The following is a 14406-nucleotide window of genomic DNA, read 5'->3' as shown; positions in this document are numbered from 1 at the left end:
AAGAAAGTCACCTCACAACAGCGATAATCTGACCTTGCAGGTGTCTTTTCAACAAAACCATCCATTACATATTTCCAAAATTGTGCAATGTGATCTGTGAACTCTCAGGCCAGTGTGGGAAGTTGAGCATACAGGAAACCAAAACAGAGGAGTATAGTAAGTTCTGTGAACTCTCCGGCCAGTGTGGGAAGTTGAGCATGCAGGAAACCAAAACAGAGGAGTATAGTAAGTTCTGTGAACTCTCCAGCCAGTGTGGAAAGTTGAGCATGCAGGAAACCAAAACAGAGGACTATAGTAAGTTCTGTGCAACACCACAAAGGTCTAAAGTTACTCAGCCACTAGAGACTCGGGCTGCATCCCAAATGGCACCCCATCCCCTATATAGTGCACTACTTTTGAACAGAGCCCTATCCCCTATATAGTGCACTACTTTTGACCAGAGCCATAAGGGGGTGGGCTGTTGTAGAGTTGCATTTAGGACACAGCTTCGTCTGCTAGTGTCCTAACCCCACTAGTCTCTCCAGCTGGGGTTTGACTCTGCCGCTGTCCTTTAAACCATTCAATCCCCACATCTCAGAACTCCTCTTCTCAGTATTCTGTCTGTTTTACCTCCTGTGAACTGTCCAGATACCTTGGCGATTCCACTCACTCACTCACACACACACACACACACACAATGTATCCATAAGGGACGTCTGCGCTGATGAATCGGTCAGTTGGCTGTTCAGAGTTGTGTGAGTATGAGAAGCTCTGTTTCAGAGAGTAGAGGGAGAGGAACAGATTGTCTTTGTCAGATACAGATCGTCAGAGAGTGCCTGAGGGTCCCAGCCCAGCCCAGGACTAAACCCAGCAGGCCTCTGGTCTTACCCCCTCTGGATCTGGGTCTAAATCCCTATTTCATCCTCTGGGTCTCCACCCCTAAGAACCTGCCCTCAAGACTGGGCTGGGGAGGGAAGAGGAGGGGAGGGGAGGGGTGGGAAGAGGAGGGGAGGGGAAACCGGGGAAGGAGAGGGGTGGGGAGGGAAGAGGAGGGAAGGGGAGAGGAGGGGAGGGGAAGAGGAGGGTAGAGGAGGGGATGGGAGAGGAGGGCAGAGGAGGGGAGGAGAGGGGAGGGGAGAGGATGGCAGAGGAGGGAAGCGGAGAGAAGAGGAGAGGAGGGGAGGGAAGAGGAGGGGAGGGGAGGAGAGAGGAGGGAAGGGAAGGGAAGAGTAGGGGAGAGGATGGGAGGGGAGGGAAGAGGAGGGGAGGGGAGGAAAGAGGAGGGGAGGGGAGGAAAGAGGAGGGGAGAGGAGGGCTGGATGTCTTAGATGTTCCAACTGCAGGTATTTAAAGGTCTGTTGTCACTGAATATTAGAAAAACTTAATCTGTGGATGCAGAGATTTGGTGGGATTCTCCGTCTATGGGACAGAATGAACGGATAGAAACAGGCTTTTGAAGTCCTTAATTTAAATATTTTTCTCAAACTGTCCACTTATGAAGCAACACTGATTGACAATACATATCACATACTGTTGTGCAAATGGAATAGACAACAGGTGGAAATTATAGGCAAATAGCAAGACACCCCCAATAAAGGAGTGGTTCTGCAGGTGGTGACCACAGACCACTTCTCAGTTCCTATGCTTCCTGGCTGATGTTTTGGTCACTTTTGAATGCTGGTGGTGCTTTCAATCTAGTCGTAGCATGAAACGGGGTCTACAACCCACACAAGTGGCTCAGGTAGTGCAGCTCATCCAGGATGGGACATCAATGCGAGCTGTGGCAAGAAGGTTTGCTGTGCCTGTCAGTGTAGTGTCCAGAGCATGGAGGCGCTACCAGGAGATAGGCCAGTACATCAGGAGACGTGGAGGAGGCCGTAGGAGGGCAACAACCCAGCAGCAGGACCGCTACCTCCACCTTTGTTCAAGGAGGAGCACTGCCAGAGCCCTGAAAAATGACCTCCAACAGGCCACAAATGTGCATGTGTCTGCTCAAATGGTCAGAAACAGACTTCATGAGGGTGGTATGAGGGCCCGACGTCCACAGGTGGGGGTTGTGCTTACAGCCCAACACCGTGCAGGACGTTTGGCATTTGCCAGAGAACACCAAGATTGGCAAATTCGCCACTGGCGCCCTGTGCTCTTCACAGATGGAAGCAGGTTCACACTGAGCACATTTGACAGACGTGACAGTCTGGAGATGCAGTGGAGAACGTTCTGCTGCCTGCAACATCCTCCTACATGACAGGTTTGGAGGTGGGTCAGTCATGGTGTGTTAGGTACCGAGATGAGATCCTCAGACCCCTTTTGAGACCATATGCTGTTGCGGTTGGCCCTGGGTTCCTCCTAATGCAAGACAATGCTATACCTTATGTGGCTGGAGTGTGTCAGCAGTTCCTGCAAGAGGAAGGCATTAATGCTATGGACTGGCCCGACCGTTCCCCAGACCTGAATCCAATTGAGCACATCTGGGACATCATGTCTCGCTCCATCCACCAACGCTACATTGCACCACAGACTGTCCAGGAGTTGGCGGATGCTTTAGTCCAGGTCTGGGAGGAGATCCCTCAGGAGACCATCCGCCACCTCATCAGGAGCATGCCCAGGCATTGTAGGGAGGTCATACAGGCACGTGGAGGCCACACACACTACTGAGCCTCATTTTTACAAATTTTAAGGACATTACATCATTTTGGATCAGCCTGTAGTGTGGTTTTCCACTTTAATTTTGAGTGTGACTCCAAATCCAGACCTCCATGGGTTGATACATTTCATTTCCATTGATAATTTTTGTGTGATTTTGTTGTCAGCACATTCAACTATGTAAAGAAATAAGTATTTAATAAGAATCATTCATTCAGATCTAGGATGTGTTATTTTAGTGTTCCCTTTATTTTTTTTAGCATTGTATTTATATATATATAGCCAAACCATGTTATGTGAGAAGTGTACAGGGTGCTGTCCACTGAGCTATTGTATTCTGTCACATCCCAGCAGATCCGAGCTCAGGTGTGAGCTCCATGACAAGTGAAGAGAAGGGGCCGTGATTTGGTGAGTGTGTGTGTGTGTGTGCATATTTTCTCATTTGTGTGTGTGTTCGGTGAGTGTGTGTGTGCGCGTGCGTGCATGAGTGTCGCCCCAGGCGGTGCGTGGCAGTGAGATGACAGGGGCTCCTATCCCAGTGCTGATGTGACTGAACCTCCCTTTGGCTCCATCGTGTCTTTTTCTGACAGACGCTAAACAGACACCTCTCTGCCAGATCGCTCAGGGTCCTGGGGGAGACCAATGCCAAGCCCAATCTTGCTCTGTTGTTTACTCCTATGTGGATGGAGGGAGGGAGGGCTCTGGCAGCTAAACGAGGCCCAGAGGGGGCAGAGAGAGAGACACCCCACTAGAGGCTAAGGGGTAGATCATTCCCTCCATCGACTCAGCACACTCCTCTCATGGTTATGGAAATGAGAAGTCCTATAACATCCATTATGTACCTCAGCATCTTTCCCTGTCCTTGTCCTTGCACTTCATCTGTATGTGATGAAGCGTAGAAACCTATGCTTTTTCCAATGCATTTTCCAGGCAGAACGTAGCTCCACAGTGAATGTGAATGATACTAGAAGCTTCTCCTTAGATCATTCCTCCACAGTGACCGTACTCCAGTAGTTTACAGAGCAGAAGCAGTAGTACACAGCAGAGTGATCCTCCAATAGCAGCCTACCCATAAACCCCTGGGCCTAGGCTGGGCTGGACGGAGAAAGAACCAGGGCGGTCTCTGAGTTTAGAGGCATACTTCCTACCTCCTCTCTCCTCCTCCAATCTCCTTCTCTTTCCTCCTCTTTCCTCCTGTCTCCTTCTCTCTCCTCCTCTTTCCTCCTGTCTCCTCTCTCCTCCTCTTTCTTCCTGTCTCCTCCTCTCACCTTATCTTTCCTCCTCTCTCCTCCTCTCTCCTTCTCTTTCCTCCTGTCTCCTCCTCTCTCCTTCTCTTTCCTCCTGTCTCCTCCTCTCTCCTTCTCTTTCCTTTATCCATGTTTTACACACACAGACACACACACACTTTACCCACTCTCACTTTACGCACACAAACGTTAAACACACACAAAGGCAGTGAGCTACTGAAGTTGTCGTGAGAGTGGATGGTGTAGTTAATTGTTCTTTTCGCCGTGGGTTTGGCTGGAGGAGGCCTAAATTGGCTCCACAATACTAACGGTCCTCTAATGAAACATTTAAGCTGCTCGTTAAGTAAAGTTTCCAGCCCCTTGTTTTCCTTCACCTCACAAAGCACGCCATCCATCGCCATCTCACAAAACTTTGAATTTACTACTGTAGCTGTTCCTTTAAAAGAGAGAAGCTGTGAATCTTAATAAGTGTCTTTAGTGTGTCTGTGTCTGTGTGCTGTCCTGATAGTACTGAGAGTTTATCTCAGGCTGAGGGTGTTGTGTTGGGGCAGACAGTGACCTTAACTCTGAGGGTGTTGTGTTGGGGCAGACAGTGACCTTAACTCTGAGGGTGTTGTGTTGGGGCAGACAGTGACCTTAACTCTGAGGGTGTTGTGTTGGGGCAGACAGTGACCTTAACTCTAAGGTGCATCACTTCCTACTTCAGCCATGATGCAAACATAGCTAATCCTATGTCCATGCTAATGGTTCTGCTTTCATTTCTCCACTGGGTGTGATTTAGCCAGCTAAGTGTTAATGTGTGTGTGTGGGTGTGGCTAGCTGGAGCTCTGGCTGCTGGGTTGGGGTGGAAAGGGCAGGGCAGGGGGAGTTTTGGTAGAACCAGGTAGTTTTACAGTAGTAAGTCATGATAGACAGAGTGGGATAGAGGTAGGGATGGAGAGAGGTTGAGTGAGGTTGTCTGTCCATATGTACTGTCGCTGTAGTGTTATATGGGAAGAGCAAACAGAGGCATGTCCTTAGTTTGGGCCCTGGCGGGAAGACATCAACTTCCTTCTTGATCTACTTACTGCAAGCCAGCTGTAATCTGTTGTGTTCTATATAGAACTGTGCACGTATAATGTACTGCATCAGATCCATGTATACAATAGAATCATAATATTTGCCATTTAGCAGACACATTTATCCAAAGCGACTTACAGTCATCCATGCATTCACTTGTATGTATGTGTGGCTCTGGGAATCAAACCCACTATTCTGGCGTTTCAAGCGCCATGCTCTACCATACAGGACCGTGTATAGAATAAAATAGAATATTGTAGCATCATTATTCAAACATGAATATGCAAATGAACTGTAAAGCCCTTGTCCATAGTCTGCATTAGGCTAGAGCAGGCTGTCTTAGCTACTGTCTGCCTCCTGTACGTATCACAGCCACCTGTATGTATAACAGCCTCCTGTACGTATCACAGCCTCCTGTACGTATAACAGCCTCCTGTACGTATAACAGCCTCCTGTACGTATAATAGCCTCCTGTACGTATCACAGCATCCTGTACGTATAACAGCCTCCTGTACGTATCACAGCCTCCTGTACGTATCACAGCCTCCTGTACGTATCACAGCCTCCTGTGCGTATCACAGCATCCTGTACGTATAACAGCCTCCTGTACGTATCACAGCCTCCTGTACGTATCACAGCATCCTGTACGTATCACAGCCTCCTGTACGTATCACAGCATCCTGTACGTATCACAGCCTCCTGTGCGTATCACAGCCACCTGTACGTATAACAGCATCCTGTACGTATCACAGCCTCCTGTGCGTATCACAGCCACCTGTACGTATAACAGCCTCCTGTACGTATCACAGCCTCCTGTGCGTATCACAGCATCCTGTGCGTATCACAGACTCCTGTGCGTATCACAGCCTCCTGTGCGTATCACAGCATCCTGTACGTATCACAGCCTCCTGTGCGTATCACAGACTCCTGTGCGTATCACAGACTCCTGTGCGTATCACAGCCTCCTGTACGTATCACAGCATCCTGTGCGTATCACAGACTCAGACACCAGAGGAGCTGCTCCATGGGACTGGAGGACTGACTGGGTCTATTTACACTAGGCATTAGTAGTACCACTGGATAGTCTCTTCTAACTCCAATAGATGTTTGCTTTGGCTCTTTACAATCCTCCAAAAGCCACTTAACCCTCAGAAGGCCTGTCAGACTTCCACAATGTAGCAGTCATTTCCCTCTAGGAGGGAGGACACTGTGAAGGGGAAGACCGAGTGGAGCACAGCCTTGTACATATCCATTACCTCTCCATGGTTGGAGAGTTATGGAACATCCCATCCCATCTCACACACACACACACACACACACTCACACAACCATTAGGTCCATGGAGGGAGAGAGTTATGGCGGTGTGACTAGAGATGAATGGGGGCGCTGTGTGTTTTAATGGGGGTTGATGGTGGTCTTTGTGTTATAGTGTCGGGCTGGTCTGTGAATGGGCTGCTCCCAGCAGGAGGTCTACTGATTTACAGCAGGGTTAGATACTGTAAGCAGGGAGAAACTCTCACACACACACACACCAGCACAGTGGCAGTCTCCGCTGTCACACTAACCAATAGCTCTCACCCTCTTCTTCTTTTCTCCTCTCCTCCTCCTGTCTTCCTTTCCTCCTCTTTTCCTCTCCTCCACTCTTTCTATCCTCCTCTCTTCCTGTCTTCCTCTCCTCCTCTCTTTCTATCCTCCTCTCTTTCTATCCTCCTCTCTTTCTATCCTCCTCTCTTCCTCTCCTCCTCTCTTCCTCTCCTCCTCCTCTCTTCCTCTCCTCCTCCTCTCTTCCTCCCCTCCTCCTGTCTTCTTCTCAGCTGTGTTTCCATGTCCTTACTGACAGAAACCCCACAAGGGGGAAATCAGCCAGACCTCAGACATAAAATACACCCCTTAAACCAACAGTGATTAATGGGAGGAGAATATAGTAACCGCTCGATGCTCTCGCCCCAGAAATAGTGGTGGCGTCTTTAGTGGGCGCAGTGCTTTAGAGGCTGAGGGTGGGCTCTGTGCTTTAGAGTCTGAGGGTGGGCGCTGTGCTTTAGAGTCTGAGGGTGGGCGCAGTGCTTTAGAGACTGAGGGTGGGCGCAGTGCTTTAGTGGCTGAGGGTGGGCGCAGTGCTTTAGAGGCTGAGGGTGGGCGCAGTGCTTTAGCGGCTGAGGGTGGGCGCAGTGCTTTAGCGGCTGAGGGTGGGCGCAGTGCTTTAGCGGCTGAGGGTGGGCGCAGTGCTTTAGAGACTGAGGGTGGGCGCAGTGCTTTAGAGGCTGAGGGTGGGCGCAGTGCTTTAGAGGCTGAGGGTGGGCGCAGTGCTTTAGAGGCTGGGGGTGGGCGCAGTGCTTTAGAGGCTGGGGGTGGGCGCAGTGCTTTAGAGGCTGGGGGTGGGCGCAGTGCTTTAGAGGCTGGGGGTGGGCACAGTGCTTTAGAGGCTGGGGGTGGGCGCAGTGCTTTAGAGGCTGAGGGTGGGCGCAGTGCTATAGTGGCTGAGGGTGGGCGCAGTGCTTTAGTGGCTGAGGGTGGGCGCAGTGCTTTAGAGGCTGGGGGTGGGCGCAGTGCTTTAGAGGCTGAGGGTGGGCGCAGTGCTTTAGAGGGTGGGGGTGGGCGCAGTGCTTTAGAGTCTGAGGGTGGGCGCAGTGCTTTAGAGTCTGAGGGTGGGCGCAGTGCTTTATAGAATGGGGGTGGGCGCAGTGCTTTAGAGAATGGGTGTGGGCGCAGTGCTTTAGAGGCTGGGGGTGGGCGTAGTGCTTTAGAGGCTGAGGGTGGGCGCAGTGCTTTAGTGGCTGAGGGTGGGCGCAGTGCTTTAGTGGCTGAGGGTGGGCGCAGTGCTTTAGAGGCTGGGGGTGGGCGTAGTGCTTTAGAGGCTGGGGGTGGGCGTAGTGCTTTAGAGGCTGAGGGTGGGCGCAGTCCTTTATAGAATGGGGGTGGGCGTAGTGCTTTAGAGTCTGAGGGTGGGCGTAGTGCTTTAGAGTCTGAGGGTGGGCGTAGTGCTTTAGAGGCTGGGGGTGGGCGTAGTGCTTTAGAGGCTGAGGGTGGGCGCAGTGCTTTAGTGGCTGAGGGTGGGCGCAGTGCTTTAGTGGCTGAGGGTGGGCGCAGTGCTTTAGAGGCTGGGGGTGGGCGTAGTGCTTTAGAGGCTGGGGGTGGGCGTAGTGCTTTAGAGGCTGAGGGTGGGCGCAGTCCTTTATAGAATGGGGGTGGGCGTAGTGCTTTAGAGGCTGAGGGTGGGCGCACTGCTTTAGAGGATGAGGGTGGGCGCAGTGCTTTAGAGTCTGAGGGTGGGCGTAGTGCTTTAGAGTCTGAGGGTGGGCGTAGTGCTTTAGAGTCTGAGGGTCGGCGTAGTGCTTTAGAGGCTGGGGGTGGGCGCAGTGCTTTAGAGGATGGGGGTGGGCGTAGTGCTTTATAGAATGGGGGTGGGCGCAGTGCTTTAGAGAATGGGGGTGGGCGCAGTGCTTTAGAGGCTGAGGGTGGGCGTAGTGCTTTAGAGAATGGGGGTGGGAGCAGTGCTTTAGAGAATGGGGGTGGGCGCAGTGCTTTAGAGTCTGAGGGTGGGCGTAGTGCTTTAGAGGCTGAGGGTGGGCGTAGTGCTTTAGAGGCTGAGGGTGGGCGTAGTGCTTTAGAGGCTGAGGTTGGGCGCAGTGCTTTAGAGGCTGAGGTTGGGCGCAGTGCTTTAGAGTCTGAAGTTGGGCGCAGTGCTTTAGAGTCTGAAGTTGGGCGCAGTGCTTTAGAGGCTGAGGGTGGGCGCAGTGCTTTAGAGGCTGAGGGTGGGCGCAGTGCTTTAGAGGCTGAGGGTGGGCGCAGTGCTTTAGAGGCTGAGGGTGGGCGCAGTGCTTTAGAGGCTGAGGGTGGGCGTAGTGCTTTAGAGGCTGAGGTTGGGCGCAGTGCTTTAGAGGCTGAGGTTGGGCGCATTGCTTTAGAGTCTGAAGTTGGGCGCAGTGCTTTAGAGTCTGAAGTTGGGCGCAGTGCTTTAGAGGCTGAGGGTGGGCGCAGTGCTTTAGAGAATGGGGGTGGGCGCAGTGCTTTAGTGGCTGAGGGTGGGCGCAGTGCTTTAGTGGCTGAGGGTGGGCGCAGTGCTTTATAGAATGGGGGTGGGCGCAGTGCTTTAGAGAATGGGTGTGGGCGCAGTGCTTTAGAGGCTGGGGGTGGGCGTAGTGCTTTAGAGAATGGGGGTGGGCGCAGTGCTTTAGTGGCTGAGGGTGGGCGCAGTGCTTTAGTGGCTGAGGGTGGGCGCAGTGCTTTAGAGGCTGGGGGTGGGCGTAGTGCTTTAGAGGCTGGGGGTGGGCGTAGTGCTTTAGAGGATGAGGGTGTGTAATTGGCCTTTCCATTGTAGATCCAATGGACACACAAACACAGACACATGACATACACACTGGTAATATCTAAGGGGGTCAGACATCCTTCACCCCCACCACAGCTCCTATTTATTCATATGCACTTTAAATTGACATGTTCAAAAAATGTGTGTAAAGCAGAATAGAATATGTCTGTAGTTTCTTCTTCGAACTACAGTTTCTCATCTCTTTATTTGGCCTTAGCCAGCCACACCGTGGTAGCTGTAATGGGAGTTAGTAGTCATTTGAACGGTGGTGGTACCAGCAGTTGCAGTAATAGTGGTTTGGAGGGTGGTGCTGTAAGGAGTAGCAGTTGCAGTAATAGTGGTTTGGAGGGTGGTGCTGTAAGGAGTAGCAGTTGCAGTAATAGTGGTTTGGAGGGTGGTGCTGTTAGGAGTAGCAGTTGCAGTAATAGTGGTTTGGAGGGTGGTGCTGTTAAGAGTAGCAGTTGCAGTAATAGTGGTTTGGAGGGTGGTGCTGTAAGGAGTAGCAGTTGCAGTAATAGTGGTTTGGAGGGTGGTGCTGTTAGGAGTAGCAGTTGCAGTAATAGTGGTTTGGAGGGTGGTGCTGTAAGGAGTAGCAGTTGCAGTAATAGTGGTTTGGAGGGTGGTGCTGTTAGGAGTAGCAGTTGCAGTAATAGTGGTTTGGAGGGTGGTGCTGTTAAGAGTAGCAGTTGCAGTAATAGTGGTTTGGAGGGTGGTGCTGTAAGGAGTAGCAGTTGCAGTAATAGTGGTTTGGAGGGTGGTGCTGTTAGGAGTAGCAGTTGCAGTAATAGTGGTTTGGAGGGTGGTGCTGTTAGCAGTCGTAAATCCAGGGTAGTGTTGAACAAGGCTGTAGAGATGACTTGCTATGTAAACACCCAGCTTCCCAGCGCCTCACAGACGCAACTCTTAATGCACCCAGGAATGTGTGTATAATGCCTTGCACCTGTGCTGCCTGAAAGCTAAGGACTCTGCTCTGACTGACTACTCCATAGTGTGTGTGTGTGTGTGTGTGTGTGTGTGTGTGTGTGTGTGTGTGTGTGTGTGTGTGTGTGTGTGTGTGTGCGCGCGTGTGTATACCGTATGCAGTGCATATGTGCTCAATGTGTGTCTGAGAGACAAGTGAGAGAGTGTGTGTGTGTACGTGCTACTCTGGCTGTATTTGAGGTGCTGACATGGAAGATGTTCAACAGTGGGATTGTGGTGCCAGGACATGAGGAAATAGAAAACACATCCATGTGTAGAATATACCCTCTTCTTCTGGGGAGACCAACAGAGAACGCCTTGAGAGGGAAAGAAAGAAAGAAAGAAAGAAAGAAAGAAAGAAAGAAAGAAAGAAAGAAAGAAAGAAAGAAAGAAAGAAAGAAAGAAAGAAAGAAAGAAAGAAAGAAGGTGAGTTAGTTAGTCCTTTAGTCCATAGCATTCCCCTAAGTGTTTGTTTTCTTCTTCTTCTTCTTAACCCCTCTGCCCAGAGAGAAGAGAGAGAGAAACAGAGACAGCTGTGCGTAGCTGTGTTATCCTCACTAGTCAGCTAGCTAGCCCATGCATGGTGCCTCTCTCTCTGAGGTAGGGAGATAGCGTGTGAGGGTCTTAAGTCAGCTAGCTAGCCCATGCATGGTGCCTCTCTCTCTGAGGTAGGGAGATAGCGTGTGCTGGAATAAAACAACTTTCACATATACCCACCAACGTGTGGGTCATCGGCCAATTCCCCTTTGGAATCTGCATGTCATGTGACAGCCGGGGCCTGAAGGTGGAGTGGCTGCTTCCTGTACCCCTCAACCCCTTCCACAAACCTCTGTCTGTGTGTGTGTATGTTGGACATGTTTAACCAGAAGTCCCCACAACAGTAGTAAACGAACACAAATTTGACGAACTGGTGACATGTTTTTATTAAACTAGGCAAGTCCGTTAAAAACTCATTTTTTACTTTCAATGACAGCCTAGGAACAGTGGGTTAACTGCCTTGTTCAGGGGCAGAACTATATATTTTTACCTCGTCAGCTTGGGGATTTGATCTTGCAACCTTTCAGTTACTAGTCCAACGCTCTAACCACTAGGCTACCTGCCCCTTTTGTTAGTCCCCACAAGGAAAAAAATACATTAGCGTTAGAATTGGATTAGGGCTTTAGGGTTTAGCTTAGGGCTAGGTTTAGGGTTTATAAGATTTTGAATGGGAATCAATTGTGTCCCCCCACAAGGTTAGATAAGCAGGAATGTACGTGTGTATGTGTTTCTCTCTCTTTCATATTTCATTAGGCCCAGTCATGTTTAGCCTGGCAGGCAGGGGTGTATGGATATGTAGAGTGCTGTTTTAATGAAGGGAGTGTAGTACTGAGACAGGCTATAGGACTATAGACTGGTAAACATTAGGCTGCCCTCCCTGACTGGCTCTGCTATTCACACTGTTTTTATTAGTGATAAACCATGGCTGGAACCCTACCAGAAAAACCACCACAGACAAGCTCCATGTCTTGTTAAATACATGTACATGTAAAGGGTATTCCTCTAAGCAAACGGGTGGGGAGATTTCTGTTAGTCCGCTAAAGTGTGTGTGTGTGTGTGAGAGAGCGACAGAGAGTGTATGATTTAGGCATTCTAAATGGTTAATTATTGTTACAAGTACACTGGAAACGACTGTTCATGTAAGACCAGTGAAGTCTGCAGTAGCCATGGCAACCCAACACAGCAGTAGCCATAACACAGCATTCCTGTCATTCTGATGACTGGAAACTTTTAAGTCCAGTCTACATCCAGTAAGGAACCTTTGGGGTTTTTAATTAAACCTGTGCTTTAAAGAAATGGAAATGATTTGTTTTAATTAAAATCACTCCAAATCCTCAATTCACAAACACACACACACCCACAGTTTATAGCCCAGCACATAAAACAGTTTGTTAAAGCATCAGGGATGTCTCAGCTGAGGGTGTTGTGTGAGTGATGTTTAATGGCGGGCTGATGCACCTCATTACCCCGGGATCAGACATGACGGGTCCGCTGTGGGGGTTAGGGGTCAGAGGGCGTGACCTCTGGAGGGAGGGTAGGCAGGGGGTGTCAGCCTGCCTCAGTCAAGCTTGCCTGACTACCAATGTAGAGAAACTCCTGTTAATTCAGGGTGTTTTGTATTGATATTAATCTGCAGAATTTAGATCCAAATTGTAAAAAGAGACCTGTAAAAAATGTAATTGACTACGGTTATATGCACACAGCAATGTGATTATTGTGGATAGTCAGATTAATATAATCGTTTGGTTAAAACTTGTACATGCTTTGCAAGAAGACCGATTTCCCTAATAATCCTGTTTCCATGGACACATTGGAAATCAGGCTACCTGATGGGACTCGTTTTAAACCTTTTACCTCAGCGGACATGTTCTTTTTGGGAAGCGTATTTGATTCTGAGTTGGGACATATGAAGTTGGTATGTGAGAACTACTTCTAAGACACATACATACAGTTGTTCCAAACTGACTTCACTCGTGCTAAAGAGGGAGGCTCTCGGCTGGTGCTGGTGCCCAGAACTAATACACCACTGGAACGTTTGTTTACATGTCCTAATCATTCAAAGGATTGCTCAGAACACCAGGTGTTTTAATCGGTGTATGCTTACTATGATTTTGACCTTACGCCGATTTAGCTTAGCAGAGCAAGGTGTTTACATGACTAATGCATCATCTGCCTACTGCCAAAGTCAGTTTAATATCATATTATTAGTGTGCATGTAAATGTACTCATTGATAAGCTAGTTAGGCCTATTGCAAGTATTTGACTGTTTTAAAACCCCTCTGTGTTTTTTGTCTACATGGTTATGTCCATGGTGTTTATATGCTACTGAGGCTCATTTGAAGTGTGTTAGTATTCTGCAACACCTGAGAGATTTGTCTCCGTTCTCTGAGGTGTTCATCTGGGGTTATTAGTATTTCCAGACCTGCTGCTTCACGGTAGTGACAGGCTCTTTGATCAGGCAGATATAAGGGATGAAAGGTGTGTGTGTTGAGGAGGGGATTGTCTGGGGAGCGACCTGCTCACTGCAATCCTGACTGGCTGCCCGATGAACATCTAGAGGAGAACTGTGCTGATATTTGAACATGGCCTCAGAGAGACTGGGATGAGGGAGGAGTGGGAGTGGGGAGAAAAGGGGGAGCAGGCTACAAACGCGGGTGTGGGCGAGTGGAGGGGGAAGGGTGATCAGAGAGAGAGAGGTTAGCTTGTGTGTTTTTTTTAAGTAGTCACCTCTACCATTACTGGTCTCCATTGATCTCCATTTTGCTCCCAACCCCCATTCTTATTCTCTCTCAATCTCTCTCTCCATTGTTAAATATCCCACCACCCAGCACTAAGCACTTTCCCTTCTTAATGATGTCATTGTGTGTGTGGGGGGAGGGGTCTCTGTCTATTCACCATTGTAGGACAGACAACAGCTGGCCCTATTGGACATGGCCACGCCCTACAAATTCTACCCATCTGGTTCCTTAAGAGGAACCCCCTACACACACACACACAAACACACATTCACTCACACACACTCACACAAACTCATCTTCAGTACTTTTTCATCCCACAGGACTGGAACCCTACATCTGTTCTTACTAAATCAGGCCCCAAAAACAACACATTCCATTGTTGACTTAAAGAGTATATGATACTGTAGGGAGGAGAGCAAAGAGAGAGAGGGAGGAGAGAGAGATCCCTCTGTGTGGGCCTCACGACCTGCCATCCAATAACTCACCCTGAGACGGAGAAAGAGAGAGAGATGAAGGGTAGAGAGACATGAAGGGTAGAGAGACACAGTGCTTCTGTGACCTTGAACTTCTCAGCCTCACATCCTCTCTCCTTTCCTCTCTCTCTGTGTATCCCCTTTTCTCTGTTTCTGTCCTATGTCCACTCCGTTCATCTCGCAGTGTCCTTTTTGACCTAAACAAGACTCCATACTCTATCCCTGCTTTAAACCATGCAACCTGAAGTAAAGGTCATCTTCTCGCTACTTCTCTTTCTCCCTCTTTCTCCTCTCACACACACACACACACGCGCGCGCGCATTCCTACACCGCCTGTATGTGTTTTTGAGTCAGAGAGCTGTATGAGCAGCAGATAAAGGAGGCGTCCATCCAAGACTTCAGATTCCTGGCATAGACTGCCTCACATCCACTGGGAATGGACTTCCAAAGGCTGAGCGAGAGAC

The 14406-nt window shown here is 49.6% G+C and overlaps 1 protein-coding gene across 3 annotated transcripts in view; it reads left to right on the top strand.

Annotated features, from left to right (window-relative positions):
• LOC135520423 (cyclin-dependent kinase 14) overlaps positions 1 to 14406 on the top strand; it is a 228598-nt gene that overhangs the window by 205671 nt on the left and 8521 nt on the right. The window contains exon 15 of one of the 3 annotated variants that reach the window (XR_010452375.1): positions 2977 to 3030. The exons of the other annotated variants lie outside the window; for them this stretch is intronic. The gene's annotated coding sequence lies outside the window, so the exon portion shown is untranslated. The remainder of the gene's footprint in view (positions 1 to 2976; positions 3031 to 14406) is intronic. 3 annotated transcript variants of the gene reach the window in all.

This window comes from Oncorhynchus masou, chromosome 29 (genome assembly GCF_036934945.1).
Source record: "Oncorhynchus masou masou isolate Uvic2021 chromosome 29, UVic_Omas_1.1, whole genome shotgun sequence".
NCBI lineage: Eukaryota > Metazoa > Chordata > Actinopteri > Salmoniformes > Salmonidae > Oncorhynchus > Oncorhynchus masou.
The sequence above is the reverse complement of the archived record's forward strand: the minus strand, read 5'-3'. Positions and strand labels throughout refer to the sequence as shown.